This window comes from Berghia stephanieae, chromosome 12 (genome assembly GCF_034508935.2).
Source record: "Berghia stephanieae isolate SIO BIC M18660-M18661 chromosome 12, UCSD_Bste_1.3, whole genome shotgun sequence".
NCBI classification, from domain to species: domain Eukaryota; kingdom Metazoa; phylum Mollusca; class Gastropoda; order Nudibranchia; family Aeolidiidae; genus Berghia; species Berghia stephanieae.
Genome location: NC_088371.1, coordinates 25,954,296 through 25,964,295, shown reverse-complemented (window position 1 = coordinate 25,964,295; position 10,000 = coordinate 25,954,296). Strand labels below are relative to the sequence as shown.

The 10,000-nt window shown below is 36.8% G+C and overlaps 1 protein-coding gene across 7 annotated transcripts in view; it reads left to right on the top strand.

Moving 5' to 3' along the window:
* Positions 1-10,000, top strand: part of LOC144958348 (uncharacterized) — a 65,518-nt gene that overhangs the window by 29,768 nt on the left and 25,750 nt on the right. For 2 of the 7 annotated variants that reach the window (XM_078890290.1, XM_078890284.1), the window contains exons 1-2: positions 6,074-6,455; positions 8,352-8,508. The gene's annotated coding sequence lies outside the window, so the exon portion shown is untranslated. Of the gene's footprint in view, positions 1-6,072; positions 6,456-6,938; positions 7,301-8,351; positions 8,509-10,000 lie in introns of those variants that run through there. The other 5 variants (XM_078890287.1, XM_078890285.1, XM_078890286.1 and 2 more) reach the window with 5 other exon arrangements.

The following is a 10,000-nucleotide window of genomic DNA, read 5'->3' as shown; positions in this document are numbered from 1 at the left end:
CCTTCCCCCCCCCCCTCCCGACCCCATTATACCCCTCCTCCCCCTCTTCCCTCCCCCCCCCCCCCCCCCCCCCCCGCCGCAACCACATTCCACTACAATATCACACACACATGTACACACAACACACCTACACGCACACACACACATACAAACACACACACACACACACTCATAATATAAACATGAGAGCACATCACAATACACATCAAAACTAATCACCACTACACAGAGAAACAACTTTAGTTTGGAGTTTTCTACGGACATGACAGAATGGATTATGCCGACTGAAGAAGTGTGAACTAAAGGAAAAACACAGAATCGAGTCGTCTCGGCAAAAAATGTGAGTGAAAATTTACATTATATATAAATATATATATATATATATATATATATATATATATATATATATATATATATATATATATATATATTATCCTTTCTTTAAAAAATATAGCATTGTGGAGAACATTGTGCTTATTTGAGTCAATAAAAAAATTGATACGGCGCACAACTCTACTGAAAGATTTGAAAATTAGAAATGTATTTTTTACAGATAGATAAACAGATAACTTGATTTCCTTTTATAATTTAAAGTCAGTTTGAAAGTTCGTTGAGTCAAACAGATAATATCATAAAATATGTACCGACGACACTTGGCTCCCAAAATCAACTAAATTTGACACTGTAAAAAGTTGTCAATTTGCGTCATCTATTTATGACATCAAGTATTATTATTACTTCCGTTGTGTTGTTGATTTAGCGGTGATCAGTTTTGTTATGATATGTTTGTGTGTGTGTGTGTGTGTGTGTGTGTGTGTGTGTTTGTGTGTTGTGTGTGGTGTATACATGTGTGTGTGTGTGTGTGTGTGTGTGTGTTGGCATTTTTCAGCAAATCGTGGCATTCATAGTGATATTATTCACTTGATCACATGAAGGTATTTCAGTCGCCATTTTGATTCTTTTTTTACTATTAGGGTTAGCTCGAGAGGTTAGCCATAAGTGTTATTAAAGGTGCTAGGGTGTTTGTTTTTCCATAAGTTAAGTAAAGGGGAAACATTCCGAAAGCTCCTACATCCCCAGTATTCTTTAAATTTGTATTTTCACCGTTGATATTTTGTAAGGCATTTATTTATTCAGTTTGTCATATAGAAATATTTTAAAAACTCTAGAACAAACCTTGATAGATTTGTGAAAGTTTAAAATTTCCTAATTTGACCATTGTTTTGATTTTCGGCCGCCATTGTGATTTGTTAAGTATTGAAAGGTAGTGCAAAGCAGTCCGAGAGCTGTTTTTTTCTATTAGGGTTAGCTCGAGAGGTTAGTCATAAGTGTTATTAAAGGTGCTAAGGTGTTTGTTTTTCCATAAGTTAAGTAAAGGGGAGACATTCCGAAAGCTCCTACATCCCCCGTATTCTTTAAATTTGTATTTTCACCCTTGATCTTTTGTCAGCACGGTGGTAGAACAGCACATTCAACGTTCAAAATTCCAATTCCAATAACGGATAACAGCACCTGTAGCATCAGTCGCCAATCAGACACAGCTAAGTTACTGAAGAGTAGTTCTCTCATAATTTGGGATGAAGCACCTATGATGGACAGGCGTGTGTTTGAATGTGTGAGCAGGACATTTTGTGACATAACAGGCAGTTCAAAACCTTTTGGGGCAAAGTGGTTGTACTTGGATGGGATTTTCGGCAAATTCTACCTGTTGTTAACAAAGGAAGTGAAGCCGATATATTAAGTGTCACACTTAACAAGTCAATTATTTGGAATTTTGTCACCATTTTTCACATGAATAAGAACATGAGGGTTACTGATGACAATAACTGTTTTGCAAATTGGCTTCTCCGCATCGGAAATGGTACAGAGCCGGTTTTCAGCGAAATAGGAAAGTATTCTGTTAAATTACCTACAGCGCTATGCCTTCCTGAAAATGACCCAGAATGCTTGATAAATGCTGTATACAATGATTTGAATCTGAACTTTGCGGATGAACGTTATCTATCAGAGAGAGCAATATTGACTACAACCCATGAAAATGTTGACAAAATAAATGCAGCCGTTCTGTCCAGGTTGACCTCATCAACTGAACAAATTTACCGCAGTGCTGATTCCATTCAAGGTGACTCTGACATCAACTTATACCCGATTGAATTCTTGAACGAACTTACACCTCCCGGACTTCCTCCACATGCATTACATTTTAAAGCCAACACGTCAGTCATGCTGCTTCGAAATATAAATCCTAAATCAGGCCTCCTAAATGGCACCCGTTTGTTAATAATTAAATTAGGTTCAAAAGTATTAGAAGCCAAGATAATTACCGGTAGTAGAGCTGGCGACATAGTGTTTATCCCTAGAATCAATCTGACGACAACAACTGATTCAGGCTTACCATTTATTATAAATAGAAGACAGTTTCCGGTAAAATTGTCATATGCAATGACAATTAACAAGTCTCAGGGGCAGACATTAAGCAAGGTGGGGATTTTCTTACCACAACCGGTATTCACACACGGACAACTGTATGTTGCTGTGTCACGGGTCAGAGGCTATAGTGGCTTACACTTCATATTGGGCCACACAAAAAAAATCAACCGAAGATATACCAAATTACACAGACAACGTTGTTTACCAATCTGCCCACATTAAATGATGGTGAGTACAGTATCGAATGAAAATAGTTCTTTCCCCGCGAAATTGCGGGCTTTTTACTAATATATATATATATATATATATATATATATATATATATATATATATATTATATACATATATATATACACACACACACACGACAACACATATATATATATATATATATATATATATATATATATATAATATATATATATATATATATATATTCGTGAGATATTAAACTGACTATACTTCCAGTTACGTCTTAGAAAGCAAAGCCCTCACTCAATAAATGGAATCGGCCCGTGATTTGATTCGCCATCTATGAGTATATCATTGATGGTTCCAGTATTCCGCCAACCCCGCCAATCCTCATCTCTCTCTCTCTCTCTCTCTCTCTCTCTCTCTCTCTCTCTCTCTATCTCTATATATATATATATATATATATATATATATATATATATATATATATATATATATAATATATATATATATATATATATATATATATATATATATATATATATATATATATATATATATATATATATATATAAATCAGGCCTAGCAGTATCATCAAGATTCAGAAATGGCATATTAAATTGCAAAACCTACCCAGGCGCCGATGTAGACATGACCATGTCCAGTTGTTTGTACAATAAGGATAAAGTTTAAAGCTATTCAGAGAACAGCTGGTAGAATAAAGAGGGATTACAGGTTATGCAAAGACAATGGCATACAAACAAAAATGAGAGAAGAATTTGAAAATGCACTCATGATACAAAGCCAAAGTGAACCTGATAATGAAAAATGTGAAAAACAATTTGATATATTCCAAAAGTGTGTCAAAGCAACTGCAGAAAAGCATTTACCAATAGCTCAAATAAACAGCAAAAAGGAATGGATGACAAATGAAATTCTAAACCTATTTGAAGAAAGACGAAAATGCAACAGAGGGTCTGCAGAATACCAAACATTGAACAACCACATTAAATCCAAATGCATCGAGGCACACGAGAACTATCTAGACTGGAAATGCTGCGAAATCGAAAGAGAATACAAACCCAACCCCCAACAAGCTCACCAAAGAATAAAAGAACTATCAGGGAAAAGGAAAAGCAAAGCAGCAGGAAGTTGTATCCAAAACAAACAAGGGGAACTGCTATTTGAAGAACAACATATAGAAAGCCGATGGGTAGAATACATAGGCGAACTGTACAATGATCCAAATAGAAATGAACCACCACTGAAATTCAAAGAACCATTAAGCGGACCAAACATCACCAAAAGTGAAATTGAACATGCCATGGAACGAATGAGGGATGGTAAAGCAACAGGCCCTGATGAAATATCTGTAGAGGTATTAAAAAGCCTAGGAGATCTAGCAATTGATGAACTTCACATATTATTCAACAATATATACAATACTGGGAAAATTCCAGAAGATCTCTGTAACTCTATTTTCATAGCAATACCAAAGAAAGCAGGTGCAGTCAGATGCGAAAATTTTAGAACTATAAGTTTAATAAGCCACATCAACAAAATACTGTTGCGTATAATTATCAACAGGCTAAGGAATAAGATTAACCCCGAAATCACAGAAGAACAATATGGATTCCAACCTGACAGAGGGACAAGGAACGCAATATACCTCCTCCGTGTTTTAAGTGAAAGAGCTATACAGGTTCAGACCCCACTATACCTCTGTTTTGTCGACTACAAAAAAGCTTTTGATAGAGTACGCCACGAAGAAATACTAAAACAACTGCACTCCATTGGCGCTGATGAGAAAGACCTCAGACTCATGCAAACATTATACTACACCCAGCAGGCATCTATCAAAATCGGAAACTCTACAGGAAATTCCATTCCTATTAAGAAAGGAGTCCGTCAAGGGTGTGTTGCCTCACCAGATCTGTTTAATCTATACCAAGAAACAATCATGAGGGGCATAAATAATATGGAGGGAATAAAAGTGGGAGGTCACAACTAAATAATATAAGATACGCAGACGATACGGTACTCATTGCAACATCAGAAATCCAACTTCAAAAGATTGTTGACAAAGTGGTAGTAGATAGTGAAGCCAAGGGAATGGAAGTGAATATCACCAAAACGGAATGCATGGTAATACAGAAAAACCCCGAAAACAACAACACCTGCAATATAACGATTCACGGCGAGCAACTTACCAACGTAGAAAGTTTTAAATACCTAGGTTCAATAGTGACAACAGATGGAAGATGTAACCGAGACATACGAGCAAGAATAACTCAAGCCAAACAGGCCTTCATGGACCTGGGAAACATTTTGAAAAACAAACAGATATCGTTCGGGATTAGATTCCGAGTCTTGAAGTGCTACGTGTGGCCAATCTTGTTATACGGATGCGAAAGCTGGACTACAAATGCAGAAACACAAAAGAACATTGAAGCTTTTGAAATGTGGTGCTTGAGAAGGATGCAGAGAATATCGTATACTGCACACAAAACGAACGAAGAAGTGCTAAAACAAACATACCAACAAAGGAAACTAATGCCCTTAATAGTGGATCGACAACTATCCTTTTTCGGACACATAGTAAGGAAAGATAAGAATGAATACCTGGCAAGTTGTGGAAAAATACCTGGTAAACGCGCCCGGGGGAGACAAAGAAAAACACTCATAGACCAACTGAAGGGCTTCACCAGCCTAACAATCCAGGAGCTGTTTGAAAAGGCAAGAGACAGGGAGGAATGGAGAGAGATAATTCATGCAGTATCCGAAGCCTGGACCAGGCATGAAACCTAGAAGAAGAAGATATATATATATATATATATATATATATATATATATATATATATATATATATATATATATATATATATATATATAATATATATATATATATATATATATATATATATATATATATATATATATATATATATATATATATATATATATATATATATAAATCTGTCTATCTATCTTTCTATCTATCTATCTATCTATCTATCTATCTATATTTCTCTCTCTCTCTCTCTCACACACACACAGACAAACACACACACACACACACACACACACACACACACTACACCACGCACGGCATAACACCCATGTCAAATGAACGATCTCCGAATCACCGGGAAACACACACACACACACACACACACACACACACACAGAGAGAGAGAGAGAGAGAGAGAGAGAGAGAGAGAGAGAGAGAGAGAGAGAGAGAGAGAGAGAGAGAGAGAGAGAGAGAGAGAGAGAGAGAGAGTTATGGTCGATACTATTTTTACACACATAATTTTCTGATAGTGTGTATGTTTTGGCATTGCATGGATGCATGGTGGCATCGTGTGTGTATGTGTGTATAAATTGTAATGATCTTGTTGCAACATCAATCGCATTATCAACATTGATTTGATTTTAAAATATCGTTGAGGACGACATTGCATTGCGCATGACCAACGGATTTCACAATAGCTATAGAATGAATGAAGCTGAAGACACTCTGCTTTCTGTTATTGTTTTTAGGTCGCCAGTTCTGACTTCATTCCATCAAACAGACTATAGATGCTGTGCGCTTGGTTAAGAAGCTCACAACATTATCGACCGGAAATAATATAACTGACGGACACACAAAACAATGTGAAACCATGAACGTTCATAGTCTGGTTAATACAGTTTATAGTGAGAATAACTCATAAAACATGGATGGCAAAAAACAATAACAAAGACCTGCGTGACGTTATATTCGTTCTATCTTTAACGTCTAAGGCTATAAATAGTCTTGTGTAGTGGTACGATTGATCTGGAGTGCAGAACTGGTGAGTATTTTACTTAAGCGTATGTCTGTGTATAGATTCAATTAAATTGACGCCACTCAGCTCTTTGTTATTGTTATTGTTTTTAGTCAGCTATTTTTAGGAGTAGGCCTCACATCAAGCGGTAGAACAGTGTGAGTATTTTACTTCGACACATACCATCAAATTAAAACCTGTGTAGTTCTCTATGCTAACCAATCATTGCCATTGTTTACATTATGACGACTGTCCGAGAGGCGTGGTTATCTAGGTGTCTATTGTATTAATCAGACAATAAACGTTTCGGTTACACATAATTTTGTGTTGTATGTTGGTCCGTTATATTTCCGGATGTGGTCTCAGTGATTTGTCAAAGCTATAGATAATTCGAAGTTCACGTCACACAGGTCTTTGTTATTGTTTTTTGCCATCCGCATTTATGAGTAATTCTCACTAAACTGCATTAACCTCACTATAAACGTTCATGGTTACACACAGTTTTGTGTGTTGGTCCGTTATACTTCCGGATAGCAATGTTGTGAACTTCTAAGCCAAGCGCATACTATCTATAGATTGAACGCGGATAGCGTAATGATGCTCTGCGCTTGGCTAAGAATCTCACAACATTGCCATCCGGAAATATATCGTACCAACTATGTGTAACCTTGAACGTTTCTAGTCTAGTTAAAACAGTTTAGTGATAATTACTCATAAACATGGGTGGCAAAAAAAAAAACAAAACAACAAAAAACAATAACAAAGACCTGAGTGACATCAACTTCGTTCTATCTATATTCACAGCATTATCAGTCCTCATCGAAGTTCGTTTGTCTAACCAACTATAAGCAATTGAAGTTGCACTGTTGCACGTAAGTTTGTAAGTTGGTGTCTATTTATCTATCTATCTATCTATCTATCTATCTATCTATCTATCTATCTATCTATCTATCTATCTATCTATCTATCTATCTATCTATCTAACTATCTATCTATCTATCTATCTAATCTATCTATCTATCTATCTATCTATCTATCTATCTATCTATCTATCTATCTTATATCTATCTATTATTCTATCTATCTATCTATCTATCTATCTATCTATCTATTATCTATCTATCTATCTACTCTATCTATCTATCTATCTATCTATCTTCTATCTATCTATCTATCTATTATCTATCTATCTATCTATCTATCTATCTATCTATCTATCTATCTATCTATCTATCTATCTATCTATCTATCTATCTATCTATCTATCTATCTATCTATCTATCTATCTATCTATCTATCTGTCTATCTATCTATCTATCTATCTATCTATCTATCTATCTATCTATCTATCTATCTATCTATCTATCTATCTATCTCAATCAGCGAGTGTGCGACGTGCGAGCTGGTATGTGTATTTTCTCTATCCTAGGATGCCCCTTGGGCGTGCTCCTGTGCAAGTGTGTTGTGTATTATCGATTTGTCCGGGATTCTGATAACCGAATAATATCAAATCGTGGCAACCCACCAAAATTGCTACATCGTTATTTGTTTGTTTTGTTTTACGGCGCTTGCAACACATTTAGGTCATATTAGCGCCAGTAAAAAGGAAGAAAATGGGATAGTAAAAAGTTCTAGAATTACAATTAAAACACGAAAGAAAATTAAGACACAGGGTAATTAGTTTAAATAGGAAACAGATGTAGATTCCAAGAGCATACTATCAAGGTACTTAGTTTGGGATCACCTAAATGTATCATCCAGACACAAGCACATGTCCCCACTAAGAGGAATACACTCACATGTTTATAAATCATACATATGTAAAAGAAAAAAAATAATACAATAAATAACAGAGATATGATTTACAAGGAAAAAAATATCATCTCTGAAAACTAACTATACATTTGACTGCTTCCCTCCCAGCCAGGGTATCCGGTCAGGGCCAGCACAAAACCTAGTAATCTCATCCCAAGACAAGGACAGACAGCAAATTGGAAAACAGCTATAGTGGGATAGAGGACGCAGTAAGTACCTCCCTGCCCACTATGGGAGGCCAGGAACCCCAAGCAGTGATACATTGGTGATTATAATATATTAAACTTCACATTGAGGTATTTTTTTGAGTTGATTGTGTTGTGATGAAACCCTCCATATCTCATTTTATTGACGTTTGAGGTCACTCGGCTCATTATTATTATTATTATTATTATTATTATTATTATTATTATTATTATTATTATATATTATTATTATTATTATCATTATTATTATTATTATTATTATTATTATTATTATTATTATTATTATTATTATATATTATTTATTATTATTATTATTATTATTGTTTTTGTTGTTAGATAGCCAGAGAGATGATTTGTCTTCTCATTAAATTCTCCCTTAGGTATTATAAATTAAATGTTAAAAGTTACACACAGTTTTGTTTATTTGTTGCAATTGTTTTGGTGGGGAGAACTGTGAGCATTCCTCATCCCGATTGTTCCGGATTACCCCCCCCCCCCCCCCCCCCACTGGTGCCCACCTCACACAGTTCTAGGTTCACTCCCCATTAGTGCCCACCTCCCATATTCCCTAGTTTACTCCTCACTGCTGTCTATCTTCCGGTTTCGAACGGTTTCGGAAAAAAAAAAGAAATACCCTTCTGGGTTCACTCCACACTGGTGTCCACCTCCCATATTCCCGGCTTCACTCTCCATTCTCATAGTCCCGGGTTCATTTCGCATTGGTGTCCACCCCCTATAGTCTCTGGTTCCTTCTCTTCTGGTGCCCATCTCCCATATTATCGGCTTCCATTTCTACTGGTACCCTCCTCCCAGGTTCATTCCCCACTGGTGCCTACTTCCCTGAGTCCCAGGTTCACCCTCCACTGCTTCTCACTTCCCATAACTTCGGACGTTTTCGGTAGGTTTCGGAAAAAAGAAGTATTCTTCTGGCTTCACTCCCTACTTCACTCTCCACTGGTATCTACCTCTCGTAGTCCCAGGTTCAATTTCCTCTGATATCCCCCTCCCATGGTCCCAAGTTTACTCTCCCAGTGGTGCCCACTTCCCATAGTCCCTGGTTTACTTCCCATTGCTGCCCATCTTCCGGTTTCTGTAGGTTTCGGAAAAAGAAGTACCCTTCTGGATTGACTCTCCACTGGCGTCCATCTCCCATATTCCCGGGTTCTCTCTCCACTGGTATCTACCTCTCGCAGTCCCAGGTTCATTTCCATTGGTGCCTATCTCCTATGGTCTCATGTACATTCTCCTCTGGTGTCACCTCCCATAGTCCCGGCTTCAATTCCCACTAGTATCCAGCTCCCACAGTCCCTGGTTCACTCCCTACTGGAGTGGGTCAAATGGTCAAAATCCATGGCACATATGGAGGAGATGGAACACCAAATATCTGGGCAGTTACATCTTAGCCGATAGCAACATTGAACATGAAGTTAGTACTAGAATTGGACATGCAGCTTGCACTTTTAAAGCTCTCAGAAATATTTGGAAATCAACATCCTTGCATTCCAACACTAAAATAATAATCTACCAGTACAACGCCCCCTCTATTCTCCT